At 37.0% G+C, this 23136-nt stretch overlaps 1 protein-coding gene across 1 annotated transcript in view; it reads left to right on the top strand.

Moving 5' to 3' along the window:
- Nucleotides 1-23136, top strand: part of ank1a (ankyrin 1, erythrocytic a) — a 136523-nt gene that overhangs the window by 26681 nt on the left and 86706 nt on the right. The gene's annotated exons all lie outside the window — the stretch shown is intronic.

The following is a 23136-nucleotide window of genomic DNA, read 5'->3' as shown; positions in this document are numbered from 1 at the left end:
TGGTATATGCATGTACTTTGGCATCAACTGTGACCACCTGTAGGTCCCGTGATGGCATTTTAGGACTGTTGGAGACTTCTTTACGCATCTTGTGGTCTGCTCTTGGACTGAACATGCTAGAATGGCCTGACCTGGCCATGTTGGCAGTTGTTTTAAATGTTTAAAATGTGGTAAACTGATGTGGTGCAGGTAAAATTAGAATCAGGTTTACCACTTCAGCTGCAAATGATTAGAAGATTGTTAGAGAAGATTTTGGATGAGCCTGTAAAACATAATTAATAGAAATGCACTTTGCAAATTATTTTTCAAAAGCAGTTCTTTTTCACATTGGTGGGAAATGCAGGCATGCCGCTTTGTTGGCAGGTCCATTGTCTGAGAGCTAAGTGAGGCTCACAAGCATGCCACAGCTCTGACTTTGGTGTCATAGTTTAGTATCTGTGTACAATGCCCATTGGTCTTGGAATCCCATTGGTTTTGGCAAATATTTGCTTAATAAAAATACCAGCATCAGACAGATTTAAATGACATTTCAAACTCATATTTGATGACATATTTATCATAAGCGAAGAGCAGAATGTTTAGGTTAACCAGAGATCCTGTGCTAAATTATCCACATTCTATTCACTGCATTTGTAACCCTCTACAAATAAATTTTAAATTTCTTTGTAATGGGTATCTAAGCAGAATTAGTCACAATTTCTACATTTATAAATGCTTATGCGTTGACATCTGTGTCGGCGTTGACAGATATGTACATGAAAAATATCAGATATTGGCATCAGGCCAAAATGTTTGAATACCCTTTCCACTTTGGAATTTAAACATAGAAGTACAGAATGATTACAGAAAAGAACATATTAAGTACATCGTGGCTGTACTATCATGTGTTTCCTTCAAATAAGCTGAACTAAGGGAATTCTTGAGGATTCTGAGCATGGTATGGATACCCCCACATCACTGCGGGGGTGGTGGGTTGGGGGGGGTGTACGGGGGAATAATCAATAATACTGTAAAAAGCCGAAGGACACATTGAGGTTATAGGCCACCCCATAGCACCATTGCAGTAATAAGAATTATCTGTACTGGAATGTATATAACTTATATATGTGTGCAGCGGCAGAGACTTGACCACCGTCCATCCATACCTGAAAATCACAACATAACATGCAAACAGTGCTATCACACATGGCTTATTTCCCTGAGATTTATTTCGGTGTCAGAGCTTACAGTGTTTTCAGCCACACATGCTTGTGTGTGTATGTGTGTGAAGCTGAGCACCGCAATGCAGAGGGGTTTTGCATATTATGTCAGTACAAAGAGAGAGAGAGAGGAATGACTAACACCTTTGAACCTTAGTAATACATCAGGAAGAGACATATTCATGCATGGTGCTTGCCAGGATTAATGGCTCAGCTGAGCCAATGCTTACTTACATTTATCATCCATAGATATATGTGCTGTATGTGACCATATAACTCAATACTGCACTCCAGCCAGAACTACTGTGGGGCACGTGGATCATGGCAAGAATGCTACCTTTTTGATCTCTGCCTTTGTTGATTTAGTTTTGAATGAGGTCTGATGCACAAAAGGCAAGCATTTTCCACTAAAACAAAATGAAAAAAAAAAATCCATATAGCTAGCTAGCTAGCTACTTAGATTGATATATTTATTGTTGCTGTTGAAAGAAATTTTGTAACTCCATTTTTATTTAAAATCATGTAAAAAGAGCTACCCTTTATACTGTGTGGACATTTCATGATAAGAAATCTCATTACATTACCAAACATTACACCATTACATGAACACACATATGTGTGAGTGTGTATTGTGTGTGCATGTGTGTGTGTGCGTGTGTATATACATTATATATAACATATAAAGTGCACCCACTGCTGACATAGGCATTCAATTATATACACACAGTTTGTACAATCTCGATAAAGTAGTATTGCCATTTTTATAGGAAGCACTGGAGCTGCTGCACATGAGCCTAGGATCGCCATGCCCAATGCCAAGCATCCCAAGTTGGGCTCTAGAGCAGTGCACTCAACAGTGATGGAGTGAGGGTGCTCCATCCAGTACCTGTGAGATGAGTTGGTGTGGTGTTTTTGGTCCAGACTTTGTCTTTAAGCAATGGCAAGTTTTGGGAAGGCTCACTGTTGAAAATGAATAGCTTTCATTCATTTTCATTCGTGTATTTTTCATTAGTGAAATAGTGTAGTGTACTACCTAATTAAGTATAGAAAATGCTCAATAAATGTCATATTATGGACAGATGTTTTAAATGCAGTCTTTTTGCAATCCTGTAATCTTACAGTTCTGTCAGGATGGTTGTTTGAGTTTTGAAAATTGTTGTCCATTGGATTGTTTTATCCATATTCATCAAAAATAATTCCACCTTATTATAAATAAAATCAACCAATCTACAACTCTAAGACTATTTTATCAAGCTTCATGTTGAAATGGTTAAAAAATAAATTATTTTGTGTAAACAGTTTTGCTTCAAAAGTTTTCTGCCCTAAGAGGTTTAGAAGTTTATCAGAGAAAGAAGGTTACAGACGCATCCATGACAGGCTGCATGGCAAATTCCTAAGAGTTGCCCATTCGTCTTTCATGCTCCAGTTGTGCCGAATGCTGTCTAGTCTGTTGCACCTATTTTTTTAAAAGTGCTCCTTTGCCCTTTAACTACTTATTTATTTGATTATTTATCCAAGTCATGATTCACAGCCCATAGTAAAATATTTAGTAATATATTTGAGAGCAGAGAGGAATTTACTTATTGCATCATTCTGAGAAATTGGTATTGCAGTAGTAATTAACAAACAATGTAAACTGGTCAGACCTAGTCTGTGGTATTTCTTTTCCCAGTGATCGTTTTGTGCCAAGTCATCTCAGACATCTTCCATTGTCTGGCTGAGGTGTTGCCAGATACTTGCCCCATATGATTTATGATTTATGAGAAACATGTTGCTGTTCTCTATTCATTGTTTTACGAAGGTGCTCATTCAGGCAAATTGGTATACGGGTGTGCATTTCAAATGTGTAACAGTCGACCATGATGGTTTGTCAACTTTATATTTTCTGTATACAGAATTGTCATTATTTATCAGTCCTAAAGCTGTGGTATCATCTGTGATTATGATAATAGGATCTTCAAACACTTTCTTTTACTTTTTTTTTAAGGTACCAAAAATGTTTTTTTGGAGCAATGCCATGAAAGAACCTCTTTTGGTTTTCTAAAGAACCTTTTAGTTTGATGTTTCTTCCACCCAATAAAAAGATTCTTTAGAGAACTAAAATTATTATTTTTGAGTTATTCATTTAAAAGAAACCTTTTTGTACAAACTAATTGTCAGGACCAAGAGCTATTTTTTTCCTTGCCCAAAGCCGCGACATATGATGGTTCTTAAAATCTAAACTATTCTGTGCTGTGGTTTTGTTCTAATTATTGTCTTAATCACTTACAAAAATAAACAAAAATAAAATAAACAAAAATAGAAAGGGTATTCAATCAAAAATAAAAGAAAGCAGCATAAAAGACTTCAGCCGCTGAGTTCTTGTGGAAGGGAGAAAAAGGCATCTTCTTAATTTCAGCATCAGGTGGCACAGGGTCTCGAGAGACCCAACTGAGCAAATACAGTGTTACAAACAACAGTTTATATAACATTTATATTAGCTCATTCTCTAATAGGTGCATCTCTTCGTCCATCAATTTGGCCATCGCATGATGAGCTCACTCCTCAAAACTGGCTTCAACAGGTTTTTACCAGCCTGCTCTACCTTTCAAGGTCAACTTGCCCCTCTCTTCACTGGGTCAGTAGGTACACACAGGCCTCTCTGTGAACCCAGCTGCTTTCCAGTGTCTAGAATCTCCTATGCAGACAGTCTAAAGCCTACGCTTTGTGAGAGAATTAATATTCTCTGTTGGGCAATACTTCCTATTTGGTTATTGATTACAACATCTAATCTATTTGATTACTGATTAAGGGAATATTTATATTTATTTATAAATCTCCGTCATAATAATTCAGTATAACCACAAACTAAACCACATTTGTGAATGTGAAACTAACTAGAGTACACAACTAGAAAAGATCATAGAGACCTTAACAACAGTTTACACACCATATTAGGTGATGAGATTTAAATAATTTATAGCTTAGTCAAATTTGTCTATTTTAATGAAACCCAGGGTCTTTATTGATGTATAAAACTGGCCAAAACCACATGGAAATTGTGGGGTTTTTTTTGTTTTTGTTTTTTATTAATTTTCTTAAACCGCTTGGTCCAGCTAGGGTCTTGGTAGCAATAGGGAAAGCAGAGAATCCCAGATGGCCCTGTCCCACGCAGCTTCCTCCAGCTCATTCTAGGGAATCCAGAGCCATGCATTTTAACTATGTAAAATACCCATGTTACATTTTACCCCTTGTTAGATTGTGCCCTGCTCTCCCTCAGGCCCGATCTTTTGTGGTCTGGGAAATGATGAGGCCATGCTTTAAAAAGTATGGGGACATCTAGCTTTTTAAGATCTATCTTCTGGGTGTGCATGAAAAAAAAATGGAAAAGCCAAAAATTAAAACAAAAATACATTAATATTGCAAAAAAAAGATTTCATGCTGAAAATGATTTTTTGAATAAGTGATGACATAGCTGGAATGAAAAGTCATACATTTGGCTCCTCTCAGAGCTGTTTACTCCAGTGTATTTGGCAGGGGTTCAGTGAGTGATGACAAAGTGGGATAGCCAATTCAGCCTTCATTAAAGGCTACTCACTCTAGTCTCTAAACTGTAAGGGCTACAACCATGTACAGTAATTGTAGAGAGCTGTCAATACTGGCAGCTAATAAAGGTTTAAATCTCTCGACTGTATATGCAATGCTCTGTGAGTGAGACTGATGTCTTGTGCCTTACATCACAAGTGTATCATCTTCAAGAATATGCACAAAACAGTTGTTGTTTTTTTTCCAACTTTTAAATGAATGCCCCGGCATCTGACTTCACATGTTGAAGACTAACTAGGTAGTCAAGTCTTGTTTGGAAAATAAAATGGTCAATTCATTATTTAGGCATAGCCTGCTGTTCCTTCCAAAGAAGATATTTTGATAAACATGAAATGGAAGTGTTGCAAACTATGCCAAAATTACAATTAGCTCTTTTAAGTTAACAGAACCTTTGCAGATATTTATTTCTACTTAATTAAAAAATACAAGGCATCCCGAAAGTTTGGACAGGAGGTGTACATGAAATTTCATATACCCTATAGATTGGTTTCATTTTCACATCATGACTGCTTTACATACTCTGGTTACTGATTAGTCAGATTTGTAATGGGTGTTGCAGTCTTATTCTATTGTGGAAAGCATGCATTGCTGCGCTGCAAGTGTACCATTAGGAAAGACCCAACAGGCCAGCCTTGGCAGACTTCAGTGGTCAGCTGAATAAGCCTCTCTCCCTGAAGATGCACAAGATGGGACTTGACTGACACATAAATATTTCAGTCAGAGTGTGTGCTTCTGAAGGAGGAGGAACCAGGTACTGCTCATTTGCACTGCGTTAGTTTATTATTAATTCACAGGGTCAGCTGAACTCACTGATGGTGTACTTCCTGGCTCAGACGTGAATCCTGTCAGCAGTTCCTCCTTAAAGTGTCACAGCACATTCCGTCTGCAAAATATGGTCAAGAGTGGAGTTGGGTTTATAACTCAAGTGGTACCTCGGGATATTGTGCTCAGGATTGGGCTGTACCTTAGTGTTTTGAAATGTGGAGCCAAAGTGATTTTCAGAAAGAATTCAGATTTTCAAAAATATGTCTTGCAAAATATGATAACATAAAAATATGTGTAAACTCATCTGAAAATCATTATTAGATATTGGTACCATTTTTTGGTTCTTCAAATTATTACTTGATAAAGGTGCAAAGGGTGTCATGATATGTTATCCTCGTTTCCTTGTTTGTCCCCTAACCATTAAAAGCGTTTCCGATCACGTAATTGAATGTGAATAATGAAAACGCACTCCATTTACACTTGTGTTCAAGGTAGTCAAGATCCATCTCTGATCACCACTGAATATGGTTTGATCATATTGCAAACACAGTGTGTCCCGGGGCATCTACACCTGCCTTTTTATCCGGTATTGTGAAATCTAAACATGATCACCAAAAATACATATTGATGCGTAAGAGTTGAGACCTATTCAGAAATCTATTCAGTAGCCTCATTGCCGGTGGGTCTTGTTCTGGATGCGCTGTAACCTTCTTGCAGATGGGAGGGGTGTGAGCAGACCTTGTGACAGGTGAGAGGGCTCTCTACTTATATCACAAGCTTTCTTTATACACCAGAATGTATGCAGTCTCTTTAGAAAGCAGAGCCTTCGACACTAAGGAGGAAGTGTTCAGGGGTCAGAAGAGGTTGTCACTAATTTGCACGCCCAGGAACTTGAAGCTGTGCAGCTTCAAACTGCTTATGTAGAGAAGGGTGTAAGCCAATTGAGTCCCTCTGAAAAAAACAATGATCTTGTTCTCTTGCTCACATAGAGATTGTCATCCTCGCACATGACCTCCAGCAACTTGACCCACTTGCTCTCTGTTGGCTCTCTCATCATTGTTTAGAGACAACTGTGGTCTCATCTTGAGGATATAATTGCTGCAATGTTATGCTATATATCAGTTTTGAATAAAATTGGTTTCAGTACTGTGGACAGCTCCCTTTTCTCTTTGTGATGGCGTCACAGCTCTAATATGGAAAATAGGGGGAGCTCTTGAACAAGAGGCAGTTTTTTCCTAAAACAGTTTCATTAAATAGTTTTTTTTTTTCCAGTTCAGAACATGGATCTGTTATGTGTAAGATGGTGATTATGCTACTGTTGCCTCCAGAAAGTTTTTATCACGAGTTGTAATACTGTCATAATAAATGTCATATGTGAATAAAAAAAAAAGTTTATCTGAATTTGGACTAAGGAAAATTAAGAAACTTTGGAGAGCCTGTTAAATATAAGTTCTTAAACTCTTTAAAATCTCAAGCCTATTACATCCCAAATGATGTTACACACAATAAGCAATGCAAATAAAAAAAAATTGAAAACAGCAAAATATGTGGACAAAGGTATGCTACACCCAATGCTAACAGCTGTACAAAATCAAGCACATAGCCATGCATTCCATAGACAACCATTGGCAGTAAAATCAGTTGTACTGAAAGATAAGTGACTTTAAACGTGGCAGTGTTATAGGATGCCATTGTCAGTTTGTGACATTTCTGCCCTGGTAGAGTTGTCCCAGTCAAATATAAGTGCTATTATTGTGAAAGTGAAGCATCTAGGAACAAAAACAGCTCAGTCAGCTCACATCAGTATACTTACTTTTGGCCATATAGTTTATACAAACTGGATGTGACTTTGCCCTTTGATGTTTGTCAAAAAATCTCTCACCTTGGTTGTCATCATGTGATTAGTCATTGAGTTCATGTTGTCTGTAAAATTTGGGAAAATGAAATAATGGCTCATTTTTACTGTCCAAAAAATAGCATTTGGTGTGCAACAGATCATTAGTTACACGTGTCTGAATTATTTTACTGGTGTCTTAAATCATATTTTCAAACTATGTATTCTGAATGTTCTTTGAGTTGTCATGGTTCTATATGTAACCATTGTCTTTGTTTAAGAACCCTTTAAAAACTCTTTTTTGGCACCATATTGAGCCCTTTTTGCTAAAAGTGTAGTGGATGTGCATGCATGTCTAGATTGTTGCCTTTGGCTAGGCTTTACACAGCCATTTACTCCCAGTCGGTCATTGACTTCCTGTCTTGTGCATTCCGGTGGTAATGTGTGTGACAGCAATGATAACATATCTGGATCTGTTCTGTTTATTAGCACTGTATCACGTGTACGTTTAAAAACGGTGGACTGCAAGAGTGTTCGGCACTGTATGTGAGAACATGGATGAACGCTACATGCAATTTGCGCTGACTGCAGCACGCCAAAATAGCTGCAGTGTAGAGCCACACTTCATCAGCATAAACATATCTTGTGCGTGTTGCAGTGTGCGTGTGTCGGGTACTGGCAAGGTTCTAGTGCTAGCCCAAAAGAATAGGTCTGAAAGGCAATTTATGATGCTCTTGCATGAATAATAGATTGACTTCTCATTCGAAAATATATAAGAGAAAGATGAAAATAGGCTAGGAAAATCTGTGCATCTGGCTCTTTATGACTATTATTTTGCCAGTGTTTTATTATGCTAATGATGTTGTGGCAGATAAAAATGGTCTGGCCAAGGCAGGTTTCCCTCCTCTGAAAGGAGTGAATGGGGATTAAGGGATTCGGGCAGGAACAAGGGGGCTTCTGTCTGTCATTGATAAACTACAACAACCAACTGAGGAACTTCCTCTTATTCCTGCTTGTCCTTCCCTCCATCTTATTGCATCCAGCCTGTTTTCCATGCACCAGTGACACACTCCTTTGTCTGCTGTGTTTGGATTACAGCTGGATTACAGTTCTCTGTAAACACTTTGTTACTTTTACTCTAAAGATGAGTCAGTTTGCACTCAGTGATGAATACATATGATGAATTACAGTGCTTTAAATTAAGTTTAATAGGCTTGCACTGTAAAGGGCTTGGCAATATGGCCAAAATATTATGATGATACTTCAAGAGGTTTTTCACGGTATGCTACATGCATTACAATCTTTAGTTTTAGTTTAAGATTTAATAAGCTGGAACAGACAAAATAGAATCTGTAATGCAACATATAAAAGATACTATAATAATAATAAATCTGCAGCATCAATGATTTTATTCGGTGTTTTACAAACTGCACTGCACTACATCTAATTACAAAGGCCTAATTATGCTGACTTTGTTATGGAATGTACTTAGTCAGTACTGACGATATCCATAATATGTTCAGAGAAGACTGTTGTGACATAATTTATCTCAATAACGCTGAAATATCATCATATTGCCCACAGCTACTAATAGCTTCACAGCACATCAGCTACTTGGAGCAGAAAGCAGTTGTAGAGGAGCAGAGTAAAATGAATTAAAGAGTTTAATTTTGAAATTTAAACTGGAGATCTGTAATTTTAGTCTTTATTTCTAGAAACTTTTGGCCATCCATTGATGTATTTTTGTTCAATTTTTCCTATCCTATTGTTTGTCATTGAATAATGCTATTCTATGCATTTGTATGAAGGTATACTAGAATAATAATATACACACTAAGGGGAAACAAGTGTCCTGAGACTATTGTTTTTATTAATTAATATACTTTCAATGCATATATGCTTTTCAAATTAATGCACACAATGTCTTTTTACTTTGTATTTATAAATATAAACAAAAAAGTATGTATTCATAACCAGAAAGTTAAAAAATTAAATTGTTAGGGCAAAACTGGTATTGAAGTCAGGAGATTGATTAGACCAGTGGTTCCCAACCCAGGTCCTGGAGTACTCCCCTGCCCTACACATTCAAGTTTCCACTATTCCCAACACACCTGATCCAACTCATCAGCTTATTAACAAACCCTTCGTGACTTGACGTGGCTGTTTTGAAAGCAGGGAAAACACTAAAATGTGCCTTTCTTGTCCAGTGAGATTAATTTCTCCTCTAATATCTGCCAGTACATCACTCTATTCAGTTTTCTTCAGTGATGTGAAATGCCCCAGTACAGTTTGTACAGAAGCAGTTCCATGTCATGATGCTTCTACTAGTGGTGTTCTTAAGATTATCTAGGTAACATTTTCTTTCTCCAAACATTATGAGCTGAATTATTATCAAAGATTGCTATTTTTGTTTCACCTGACCATAATACATTGCTACAAAAGAGTTCTGATTTGTCTAAATGCTTATACACAAATTTTAGATGCACATCCCTTTTTTAGCAGAGGAGTTTTGCATGGTGTGTAGGATGGGTGATATGGTGCAGTTCATTGCTTATTGTTTTATGCGTAACTGTTGTTACTGCTGCTCTTTTGTAACTGTCGTCAAGTGACTGCTGGCTTCCCTCTTACCTTTTTTATTATATATCTGCATAGAGCATCTGTCTGGGGATAATTGGTTGTGGTTCCATGAACATTCCAATTGGATATTATCGAACCAATTGTACTGACAGGGTTATGTAGCTTTTTTGCTAGAGTTCTTTAGCTTTTTCCTTTCGAATGTTGTTTAATAAAATTGTCAATGGGGATTTTAGGAAGCTCCTTCACCTACACCATGGTTGCTACTTTTAAGATAGTAGTTAAGATAAAAAGATAAGTGAGGTAACCAAATAGATTACAGAGTAACAAATGAAATAAGACAAGCAAGCAAATCATATGGATGTGGTCAGTACAACAATTTACAAATATGCTATGAATAAGACTGTTTTATAATACCTAGAGTTTGTGTAAGAGGCTAGGATAAATTCATAAATGGCCCACAGATAGGGCTGGGTAACGACAATTATTGCAATATAACTATTCTCGATAGAGCGATAAGAAATGTTTGATACATTTCCACGTTCTAGCGAAAGCCCTGGTGGCGTTTTCTACTGCAAGGAAAGCGACACTACTCTGCTGGTGTTAGATATATTGCAGTTCACCCTTAAACTACTACAATGGAATAGAGAAATCCAGATGTCTACTAGCTGGTGTTTGAATACTATGATATGCTCTGACATGGATGCGGTAGGAGTGATGGCAGTAAGGTGGTGTAATGCATCACTGACGTACCGAGCCAACTAATGTTTGCTGCTCGTACTAAGCTGACGTTGTTGAGAAACTAAACAGTTTAGCACTGTTGCTGGCCACTTGTTTAGCATTTGTAATGGGATAGCCTAGCACTTGTCACCAGAGAGCTAAAAATAATCTTTTCTTTCTTAAATTATGACTATTACAAAAAATGCGGCCATGCTTTTCCAGCTGATAAAAACAGCTCACCAGACACTTTCTCCCACTTTCCCATGACAGATTTGTGAAATGTTCCAGTGTTTGGCGAGTGTTTGTCACGTTCTGGCCATAAAGGATAGTTTAAAACAGCAATTAACCACACAGGAGCAAAAATCAGCCATTCAAACTTGAAAGAAATAATGATTTGACATTTATCGCGATACGTATAGATATCGAACAGTATGAATTTTGTTTATCGTAATAACATTTTTGCCCATATCGCCCAACTCTACCCATAGATTTAAAAAAATTACCTTGATTTTTTTTTTTTACTATATATTAAATGTTCTATTGGTAATGTCAATTTAATTTTTTTAAAGACATCTTTAGTTATAACAGGCATAGTTACATACCTTATTTGTTCTGTAAATGCACATTGATCATTTGCATTTTTAAAGTAGTTTTTAAATAAATACTGAATGTTATTGTTATTGCTTTGTTTATATAATTATTTTGTAAAAATTTGATAATTCTTTCCTTCTTTTTGCCTCAGAAGGCTTTATATCCATCAACTCTCTGTTGATTCATGTACTATTCTGTACATGCTAAACTCATTAAACTCAAAAAACATAAAGAAATATGGTTTAATTTTACAGACCTACAATAACATTCACAAACAATCTCTCTCCTGAATAAAATAAAAATACTATAAGCGTGCAGGTAAACCCACCCTTGACAGAAATCACTTGAGCACAACATCTGTTATTTCCATAAAGAATCAGAAAGGCTGACCACAGTACATATTTCCACTGTGTATCAATGGATTTCAGATAAGCTCAAAACCAGAGAGGTCAGCATTTCTGGACATTTCTTGTTGAAATGAAGATGTTCATTTTCCATATGTTTAAATGTTAAAAAAGATGTTTTTCCATGGGGTCTCCATATATATATATATATATATATATATATATATATATATATATATATATATATATATACTTGTAAATGCTTCAAATCTGCTGTATAGTCAAATGCAAAAGTTTGGAAGCCCCTTGTCAAATTACATGTTTTTGTTGATTTTCACAGTGAAACTAAGTGCACACCCTCTACAGGGAACACTGCAGTTTGTAATGTCACTGCAATTACTCTGTATTAGGGAAAAAAAGAAACATAAATTATGGTATGTACAAAGACTATGGCATATTTCATATGTTGTGTTTTTTTGAGTACATTAAATTAATCAGACAAATTGAAATTGTGCTGTTCTTTATATGTTTATATATAAACATTTATTTATTTATTTATTTATTTATTTATGTTTGTTTGTTTCCTGTAGAAGTGTTTGATTTTTCACTTACAAAAAAATCAACAGAACATGTAACTTGACCAAGGTGTTCAAACTTACATACAACTGTACACAACTGTATTCGCTATTACATATAAGCAGTCTAGTGACATTTCTCTGTTGGAAGTGGCCTTGCCTCACTTTACTTCATTTAACAGAACCGTACAAGTTAGAGCACCAAGTTAATTTTAGACACTTCTGTCAGTGAGCATGGCCATAAATTCAAGAAGATATTATACCCTCAACAACCCCTACAGGTATGCTAGCCTGTTGAATGTTAAGGTGCCAGATATCCAGAGACACTCTAACTTATAAATTCAATTAAAAGCAGAAAAGTCCTGGATTTTACAGCTTGCCTTTGAGAACACAAAATCCTGACATGTTTGCAAATAAATAATGTGTCATTTTTTGTATACACTTAAATTGCCACAGAAAATAACTTCACAACAAGAAATTCAGCTGAGTAAGCCTGACTATAACCAAGTGAACATATAATAAGAACAAATGTGAACAAGTCTTTACATAATGTGGAGGTTCTTTACATTTTAAAAAGATTATTCACACTCACGCACATTTCTTTAAAGAACCATCCATTCTGTAAAGAACCATCCATTCTGTAAGGAACCAAAAGTTGTTATTCTAAGGTAAGTTTTGATATAAAAATCATTCAGCTACTATTTTCTAAAATTACATGTTATCAGGACAGCAATGAAACTGACTAAGGAATTACGCAAAGCATATTGTTAATTTGTTTAGTGGGCAGTGTACAGCAGGCTATTAAAGTTTATTGATTCTTTCCATGATGTTAATTGTCTTATCCAAGTAATCCATGGAGTGTCTCTCCTGGTGCGTCCTAGACAGGTACTTTATTTACTTTTTATGATAAATAGTTGTGCTGGAGATCACTAGCTTCTAGACTGTTACTGATTTTTTGATTGATGCAGGAGATGCATATAATGGTTAACACCATAGGTCTTCTGGTTAGCAAATTACTTAATAAATCTCTTATTTACTGAAATTTGATTTGATGTGTTTCAAACACATTAGATCTGTGTGTGTGTTTGTGTTGTGTGTATGTGTGTGTAGCTGCCTCTGCCTGTGCCTGTGAGATTCTGGCCATCTTACCCCATTATTGAATGTCATGATTCAAATACTTTGATCAAACTGGTAAGGACATTTTCTTTTGTCTTAGAGGTTTATCAGGGTTCCCACAAGTTTTCAAAGAAAAAAGTCTAACATTTTTCCACAATTTCTCCAAAAAAAACATTTTAAAACTTTAATGAGCATTTGTATGACTTCAGTAAAATACGTCAAGCACGTTACTAAGGAGATTAATATTCTCTTTACACTAGCAATGCAATTTAGAATTCAAATTTTGGTATCATGTAGCCTACATATTGTGAAACATTTATGCATTCTAAAATTGCATAACATTTTGAAAAAATAACAATTTTGTTGTAATCTATGATCTCTCAATGCCAGTTCAAGGATTTTTTTTCCCCAAATTTTCCTGGATAGTGGAAACCCTGGCTTAGGTCATCTCCAACAGAACTCAAGTTCACTAAATACATAGCAAGATGTTTCCACATCACACATCCATGCATCAGTGAGGGCTCCTCCACCCACCCCCCCACCTCTTAACCTAGCCTGTCCACCTGTGGGCCAGCTGAGTCTCTTTGCTGCTTGCTGATGCAGTGGTTTGCAAGGAGCTGGCAGTTACTGCAAATGAATTATTTATCATTGCTAGATCTGCAGAGACACTGCTCTTCTCTGTATTCCCTTTATTTTTTACTTACATCATGGTCTGTCTCTTCCAAACAAAAATTTAGACTGGGACCTCATCCTCTTCCTTTTACTTAAAAAAAAATTAAAATCAATGGTTAGGATTCTCCATCGCTCTCTCTCAAACTAGTCTAGGTTCTCATTTATCAAATTTGAGCAAGAATGGAAATGTGTCTAACCACAAGTGTGCCAGGTTTTCCGCAAAAGGTGATGTTCATCAAATGTGAAAAACTTACACAGAGAATGTACTGTGAGCCGCTCTTGTTTGGAAAATGTCCTTGGGTACAGTGAGCTTTTAGGGATATGTTACACCATACTTGGCACTGTTGGTAGTCAGGTTTCCTTGTTTTTCCTTATCTGCATTTGACGGGCCCACCCATGCTTCTTCTTTAAATACAGGGTGGCCAATCAGAACAGAACTCCTTTTTTGTGCCTTCTTTGTGATTCCCCGACTCCCAACATACCTGATCCAACTAATCAGTTCATTAACAGGCCCTTCGTGACTTTAGGTGGGTGTGTTGGGAGCAGGGGAAACTCTAAAATGTGCAGAGCTTGGGGTACTCCAGGACCAAGGTTAGGAGGATGATTTCTTTGGGATTTGCTCCAAAGCCAGTTTTTGGCACTTTTTTTTTTTTAAACAGTGTTTCTTATTGTCTGTAAGGCTTTACAAGCATGAATATTTTGATGAAAGTTAAAGCAATTTCAGAGAAACAATGACTGTACACTTTCCCATCATCTAATCACCAGACTCCTCTCAGGCAAAGACCTTCTTTCCTTGTAGCCTCCTCCCTGAAGACCCGATGTCAAGGTCCACAGTAGTTATCCAGAGAAAATCTCTGGACATATTCATCAAGTCTGCATTTCTGTAATCAGGCTCTGTTGTGTAACAAACGTGTCCACGTTTTCAAAGGTAGTATAACAAATACACTTTAGAAATGTCAGTATGCCACGTTGTGTTCCAGTGTGTTCACTGCTTACTTTCAGTATATGTATTTTGCTAGCTTACATTCTACAGTGTGGCCGTAAAGCCATGTGTGGCGCTTTGTTTAAGCCTGCACATAGGCTAAGTTCACATTACCAGGTTGAAGTGGCAAAAATCAGATTTTTTTTGCCCTAATGTGACTCAGATGTGATGTTTTCAGGGCTGTGTGGACGCGCAAATCTGATCTTTTCAAATGCGACCTGAGCCACTTTCTTATGTGGCCCTAGATCGGATACTTATCCAATTCATGGCCATGCAGCCTTAATGTGAATGCTCAGATCAGAATTTGTGCTTTTTTTCCACTGTGCGTGCATCATCATTCAGTGTTACCATGGCAGCAGCGCCGAACAAAAGTTAAAGCCTGTAAACGGTGGAAAAGCAACATATCTCACCTTTTTCGCCTTCGTCTCACTCTAAAAATGAGCAGCTGAGAGTTGTTCAGAGTTAATTATCTTTGCAGTGAACATTAGTTCATTTGCTGATGATGCACGTGACGTTACTGAGTAGGATGTGTGCATGTGGGTAATTTCAGGATGCCAGTTTGTTCACATTAATGACAGATTTGAGTCACTTACCTAAACGAGTGTGAACCATCCTATCAGAGAGATCGGATTTGAGCAAAAAATCGGATTTGAGCAATGAGGCTTGTAATGTGAACGTGTCGGCTACAGTAAAAAATAAGCTAAAGTAGCTAAAAATAAGTGATGTAATAAAAACTAAATATATACATTAAAGTTATAGCTCTTCAGGCTGCAGCATTTAACACATTTAACATGCTAGTTCACTAGAAAAGCTATTTGTGAACAGGATTCTGGGATGAGCGATTTTTTTTCTATGAAAAGAGTTATTTAACCAGTTGTACGTAGTTAGCTAGCTAATGTATATAACACTGTGACAGAATGAACTGACAAATGTTCAGTACCTTTTTGAAGTAGTCAGCTAAATATTTCTAATTGACAGAACCTGATGCGGCTTTGCATATTTCAGTAATTTATGTTGTAACGTAACATCATGAGTGGTTTTTATAAGGTTGACGTAAGCTTTTGATCACTGCTGTGTCTGATCCACTCATATCAGCACAACACACACTAACACACCACCACCACAACAGTGTTACTGCAGTGCTGAGAATGATCCACCACCCACCTAGTACCTGCTCTGTGAGGGTCAATGAGGGTCCTGACCACTGAAGAACCGGGTAAAAGGGGGCTAACAAAGTATGCAGAGAAACAGATGGACTACAGTCTGTAATTGTAGAACTACAAAGTGCACTTATATTATAGTAAGTGGAGCTGATAAAATGGACAGTGAGCATAGAAACAAGGAGGTTATGCCTGATCGGTGTCTGTGTGTGTGTGTGTGTGTGTGTGTGTGTATATATATACACAGCATATCAACAACAGAAATATTTGTCAATTTCAATGTCATTTTTACAATGTCGACTACTTTTTTTTCAGCCCTACCTGAAATTGACAAGTTCACCTTAGATCAGTGGAAAAAAACACAGGCACTGCACAGATGATGATGTCTACTCATTTCTTTTTTTTGACTTTGGATGTAAATCTTTAAGTTGCCTTAAATGCATTTGGCCACTACCTGACTGATCAGCAATATTTTTTTACATCAGTATTGATTATTATAGAGTGCCTATTATATATCTCAACCCACTTCTGTACTGTATACTGCTGTGGGTGGTGGAAAACTTTTAACTGATGGCTAAAAACAGGATGTTGTCATCATAAATTCTCAAAATTGAAGCATGATTTTATAAAAATGCAATGACTTTTTTTTCTGTACTCATTGTTTGGTCTTGAGTTTTCAGTGGTCTTAGAAGCAAATAATTAATCACAGGCTTTGTGTCAGCTCATTTAAGGAGCTTTGAAGGTCAACTACATCACTGTAATGCAAACAGAGAGACCTTAAAACTGGTGAAACAAAGAAAGAACAAAATCAAATGTTCATGAAATGGCAAGTGAATAAAACTTTAGGGTGTTTATCAGTCATGGTACAACCTGAACAATAAAAGACACAGAGAGACAGCACAGTGACATAAAATATTTGACTACTGAGAAAGACACTTTTTTATTTGCTTTACAACGTTTAGAAGTTTATATAGGTTCGAGTTCACAGGCAGTTATACTTTATACCATATCATATAAGGTAGAGCAGGAAACAACCTAATGCGGTTTACAATGTAAATAGATTCAAATAGAACATACTTTTGGTCATCTTCTTGTATTCCCATAGCAACACATTCTGCACATTTTCACAGCAGCTAATTTCACAATAATATCTTACTCCAGGTTTTATTTACTATTGACTTTCAGTGGGTCAAAAATTTACATACACTTTACACTTTGTTAGTATTTTGTGGCATTGCCCTTTAATTGCTTAGCTGGAATCAAATTCTTGAGGTAGCTATACCTAGCATAGTCAAAGAGGAGAGCTCAAGTCAAACAGCCTAGCAGCCTAGGTGTGAGGAGCAATCCGAGAAACAAATACGATGACATCCAACCATAGCAAATGCATTACATGCTTGGACGTTCAGCCATTGCAACAACGTCTGAGCAATTCTATGAAGAAGCCAGGAAGTACACAAGCTGCCCATCAGATGCGTATATTACGTGACCCATAGCAAAAATGAAAAAAAACCCTGTAGGCAGAGCCATTGTTGGAAAAATATACAAATATAAATGTTTGTTTACCATATTCTTGTACCCTCTCAAGTCAGCTCATCTTAGGTCACTAGTTCAGTTTATCAGAAAAAGGATAAAGTAGCCCACTGAGACCGTTTTAAAGACTGTAGTAAAGTCTGACTATGCAAGCATAAGAGTTTTCCCCAGTACGGCAAATTTAACAGGGCATAGAGGTTGGGATGTTAGGGGTAAAAAACTAACAGAGAAGGTAATTAACAATACTTAAAGGTTAGAATAAATGGTTTATTATATACTCAATTGAACGTATATTGCAGAATATGGTTGCTTCTGAACCACAAACTGCAAACACATCTGTTTTTACAAAACATTCAAACGAGGGAGACCTTGTTGCAGTGCAGGGAAGTGCAAGAGCCAAGGTTTAATGCTATTGTCCTCTTCAGAGACAGGTGCTGCTGACTGTGTTTCTTTTTCTTCAAAGGTCCCTTTGGATAATTATGGAAAGTGGGGTCCTTGTAGTCTGGACAAAACTTTGGGGTTATTTTTAGCTGTATCTTTTATAAGTTCAAAAAAAAGTATCTTTTTTAACTTCAAAGACAAAAGCGTCAGCATTAAAGGATTACTGCACTAAATTTCATATTCCAGTTCCCAAACACTTGATTATGTAATCTGAAGCAATTTTTCTAAATCCACACTGGAATGTACTCCACGGGCACAGCTATTGTAACATACAGACATGGTGGAGCTAAGTCAGGGTGCTAGCAATTTAGCAACTTGGAAAATATAGCCTCAAGCTCTGTCTTTGTCAATGACTGTGCAGTTGGTATTCCCGAATCTCAGTGCTGCAGTTGCAATATTGTGCATGATGACGAGTGAGTGATTGATTAATATTGAAAAGCAACAACTTTCTCTCTAGGCTGGTGTCCTCAAGAAACACGATTCTTACTACAAAAGGGCCTTGACACTGGGTGATTCTGATTGATTGTTACAATTAACCTTCCTAAACGGCAAAATTGGAATTTAAACCTTAAAGAGTCAATATGCTATATTCTTCTTGCATCTTACTGTTTTCTTTGAGGTGCACTTACGACAAGGTTGTAGATGTATGTGACAAAAACAGTCATTCATTTTTACCTGACAATTTTTCAACCTCTTTATCCTATAGAATTAAACAGGTTGTTTTTGTTACTCTGCATTCAAGTCCAATATATATCATCGCTGTCAAAACAAAACCTTGTATCTCCAAAATATTTAAAGTAGAAGAGAAAACTCTTCTACTTCTTCTTTCATTCTTAACTTATAATTAAAGTTAATATGACAATATTTTTTCCCACGTAATTATAGACCACTTTTATTGGTCCATTTCTCATTAACATTTAACACAATGCAAAGGGTAGCTTGAATTTTCAAATTCTGCCAAAAAAATGACAAATATAGAGGTACAAGATTTTTTTGTGAGACAGTGACAATTTGTAAACACATTAGAGCTGATTGGCTGCCCTGTGTTGTGCCTCATTCAAAAAGCAGTTTTGACTGATACACTCCTGATAACTTCAGTGTGAATGGGAGGAGGTAAACTGCTGTGGGCTTAGATGAATGTGTGACAACAATTACTTTAAAAATGGGCTGTTTTGCAGCTTAGTTTCCATATATGCACTGTATAAAGCAAGCATTTCAGTGCCTGAATGTCTTGACATGTGCAAATGATAAATAAACTTGAAATTTGAAACTTATTTACATATCACATCAAACTCTTTTATTTTAAAAGAGTGAGGAAAACTTTTCTGTTTTTCCTTAATATGGTGATTTTGGTGAATTTTATGGGTAGGACTTAGTATTCCAAGTACTTTACAAAATATTGAAATTTTGTGTGAATGAGTTTTTTTTGTTTTTTTGTTTTTTTTTGTTTGTTTTTTTTGATTGATATTTTTGAGGTGATGTTTCAGTGCAGATACATGGATAAACCCCATGCACTGAAGTTAGTAGTCTTAGAGCACTATGCAGAGTTGTGGGTCCAGACCCCTGTCCATAGATAGGGTAGAGGGTTGTAGACAAACATTTTTATAGCAACGCATGGGCCTGGAGTGGAGGACAGGAGGTTGACACATGTGTGCTACCGTCAGTAATTGCATGCACACAAATTACAGTGACACTCCTGGGAAGACAGTTCTTTAAAGAACTATGGTCGAAACTGAGCAAGTGTGAAGTTTAAAGGGCATCCACATAATATGAAATGTTCCAAAACTAATTAAAAGGTTCTTCCTTTCTTCCCCATTGAGCCAAGCCATGTGATAAAATGGCCAACGAGTTAGATGTGCCTAGCTGGCAATTCAGTGTGTACAACTGCTCTTCAATGCCACAGTAAAATATACATATCTAAGCTGTCTGGTTCTCTGGCTCTGGAAAGGTACCACTGCCGACCAGGTATAGCCAAGGTTTAACGCTATTGTCCTCTGCAGAGACAGGTGCTGCTGACTGTGTTTCTCTTTCTTTAAAGGCCCCTCTGGATAATTATGGAAAGTGGGGTCCTTGTTGTAGTCTAGACAAAACTTTGGGGTTATTATTTGAGTGACGGATCATTCTTAGCATAATAGTGACACAAACACAGTAGTTTTATCCAGTCACCAATGGTGCTGTAGTCAGAAAGTGACCAGCAATAAAGGGCTAGAGCAGCAGTTCTCAAAACCGGTGCTCAGCACCCCCCTCACCCCAGCCCCCAAGATGTCCATATCTGCACGAGCCCTATTTGTTGGAAGTTGGGATTGAGCAAGCATGGATGTCTGAGGCCCTTGTGAAAAGCACTGGACTAAAAGATGAATAGCACAGATTGTGCATGTAAAAGACATCAGTACATGTATACCTACAGATTGCACCTAATAAAACTGACTGTTTGCCTGTGTATAGCTGGAAATCTCTCAAGGAACAATTGCGAGAGGCAATATGCTGTGTATTATGCAACTCATAATAACACCTTTGTTGGGGTTATCAGTGGATAGAAAAGCAACGCTAAAGACTTCTTGACAAAAGTGTTGATTAAGTTACCAAAAGTAATTAAAGGAAATGGGCCGTTTTTTCAAAGGCTCAATTTTTTCTGCCTATTCAGGCTCTTGTGCGGGAGTCTCCAGTCTTGCGTATACAGTGCCTATTGCAGACTCTGTGTTATTTTTGTGTTCTCGTTCACATTTTGCACACAAATTAAAAGTGATCAAGCCTTTCTTTCCTTCGGTGGATCAGCACCTGCGCGGAGTTCCCTATCCCCAAACCACCCCCTACTGCCCCCCTGCTTCTTTCACCCACAGCTCCTGCCTGACTAATCTGTAATCCACTTACATTCAAAATCTGACACGCTTTACAAATCATCCCAAACACCGCAGGGGGATCCAGTCTGTATCTCTGTGCCTCTCTCTGTCTCTCTCTCTTTCTCTCTCTCCCCTCCTTTCTTGTGATTTTGCTTCTAATACTGTGAACACAACAAAAAGAGCAGATGTCCTGTTGTCCTGGTTGACTGTCATTGTTCTTTGTGTTGGTATATGCAGTCAGCAGCATAGGCCATTCTATTGTGCCATTAATATTAGTAGTTGAGTCATACCAAATGACAAGTATTCTAGCCTAGGGAGGACAATGAACAGTGGTGTTTGATGAGTTTGGGTCAGTGCTGGGATATTTTGTTATAGTCCTGCTTCCTGAAATTCAGAATGTTGTCTTTGATAGGCAGCAATAATCAGTAGGTTTAAAAATTACAAGGTCTTTTTTTAGTTCATTTACCAGTATTTCCATTTGAATATTATGCTTTTCACAATGAATCGTTGGACAATGACTGTAAATTGCAAGGATTTGTTGTGCAGTATGTCTGTGTATGTGTGTGCACAGATAGAGAGAAATCTGTGCAAAAAGCACGTTCTTAATTGAGTTGCTGTTTAAATCTTATCTGCTCTTTGAGAAATTAAAAAAATGAAAGATGGGCTTTAGTTTTTGTATTTGTGTGACAAACAAGTAATTTCTACTAGCCCCCTTCTTGCTGAAACCTTGGCTTGTTGCTGTCTGGCACAGTTCACAGCTCACTGAGCCTGACCTGACATGAAACAAGGTCCTGGGATTTGGTATTTATTGCGTTAGTCTCAAGAATGCTTCTCAAGCAATCTCTTCACACTCTCACTGGCCTGTGGCGTGTGATGTCCAACCCTTGTTGCTTTAAACGACCTAAAAGCTAACTTTTAATCTCAATTGCAGCATGAAGGAGGAAGAAGATGGTGGCTGGGATGGGATGCAAAAGGATGCTTCCTTCTTCCTTTGTCCCTTTTCTTTGCTACAGTTCTTCCCTTTCCCTTTCACTGTGACCCTGTTTCTCATGTTTGTTTCTCTTCCTTCTATTTCTACTTTACCTCCTTCTCATTCTTGTCCTGACTGAATAGTAAAGAGTAGGTTCTATGCTCTCTTCCTCTTTACAAACTCAGAAGGATCTCACAATTACAAAATTCATGTAAGTTTGCATAAAACCCCTCAAGAAAAGTTACAGATCCTTAAGATTAAAGCTAGGGAGGGTATTTAACTGTTTTAGCTTTTCTCAAAACATGAATTAATCATGTTAATTCAACTAGATTTATTAGAATTTCACTTATTTGGCCTTTCCATGCTAAGGTATGCACTCTTTCTTAGCGACTGTTGCCAGGTTGGACAAGTTAACAGAACATTTGAAATTTGAATTAGTGGTAAATTTTAGTGCATAGTAAATTTAGAGTGTGATATTAATTTCAATGATGTTATTTGTCGTGTAATCAACATCTAATATTTAACAATAAACATCTGATTGGAAGGCGAAGTGGTATTGGTTGCTAGCTAAGCCTCTTTGTCTGTCTCAGTCGTTGTTGAGTAGGTTGACGTTCCTGATGTACATCAGTTGTTAAGTATTGTTGTGTATGTGTTGTCAGCACATCTCTGAAGAGTAACTTAACAACACTAACTTGACTATCTATCAATATTAAAACAGGTAAAGCCAGTGAACTTTCTGCTTAGCTGGTAAATCTGATGTTTTTTGCAAAAACATGTGATGGCAAAAACCTTGTTTAAAAATCAATATACAGTATACTAATTTAAATTAATTAATTACTCTTCTGTTTAAAAAATATTAACAAATTGATTTTTTGGTCTGTAAAGTTTGCCCAACCCATTAACAGGAGCTGTGAAAAATACTTATTTGTTGACAGGGCATGGGTAGGTCAGTTTTTCATAAGATCAGCTGGAAGAGCTAGAAGTTTGCAGTACTATATTTTGATATACAACACTTAGTCAAAAGTCTCAGAAATTATTGGACAAAATGCATTAAGCCAGCCTTTCTTGCAGACTAGGTGGAAATTCAAGTCCAGAAATTTCTGATCACCTTAAAGTGAAGTAGGAAGTAAGTTGGAATGCTAAATTTTAGTCATTCAGACAGGCCCTCCCTTCTTTCCCTCTCTTTTGTCACTTTAACCTGTTAAGATTTAACGGCCCTCCTGTTTTTATGTCGTGTG

This window comes from Colossoma macropomum, unplaced genomic scaffold, assembly GCF_904425465.1.
Source record: "Colossoma macropomum unplaced genomic scaffold, Colossoma_macropomum, whole genome shotgun sequence".
NCBI lineage: Eukaryota > Metazoa > Chordata > Actinopteri > Characiformes > Serrasalmidae > Colossoma > Colossoma macropomum.
This window is presented reverse-complemented; position numbering and strand designations above follow the sequence as displayed.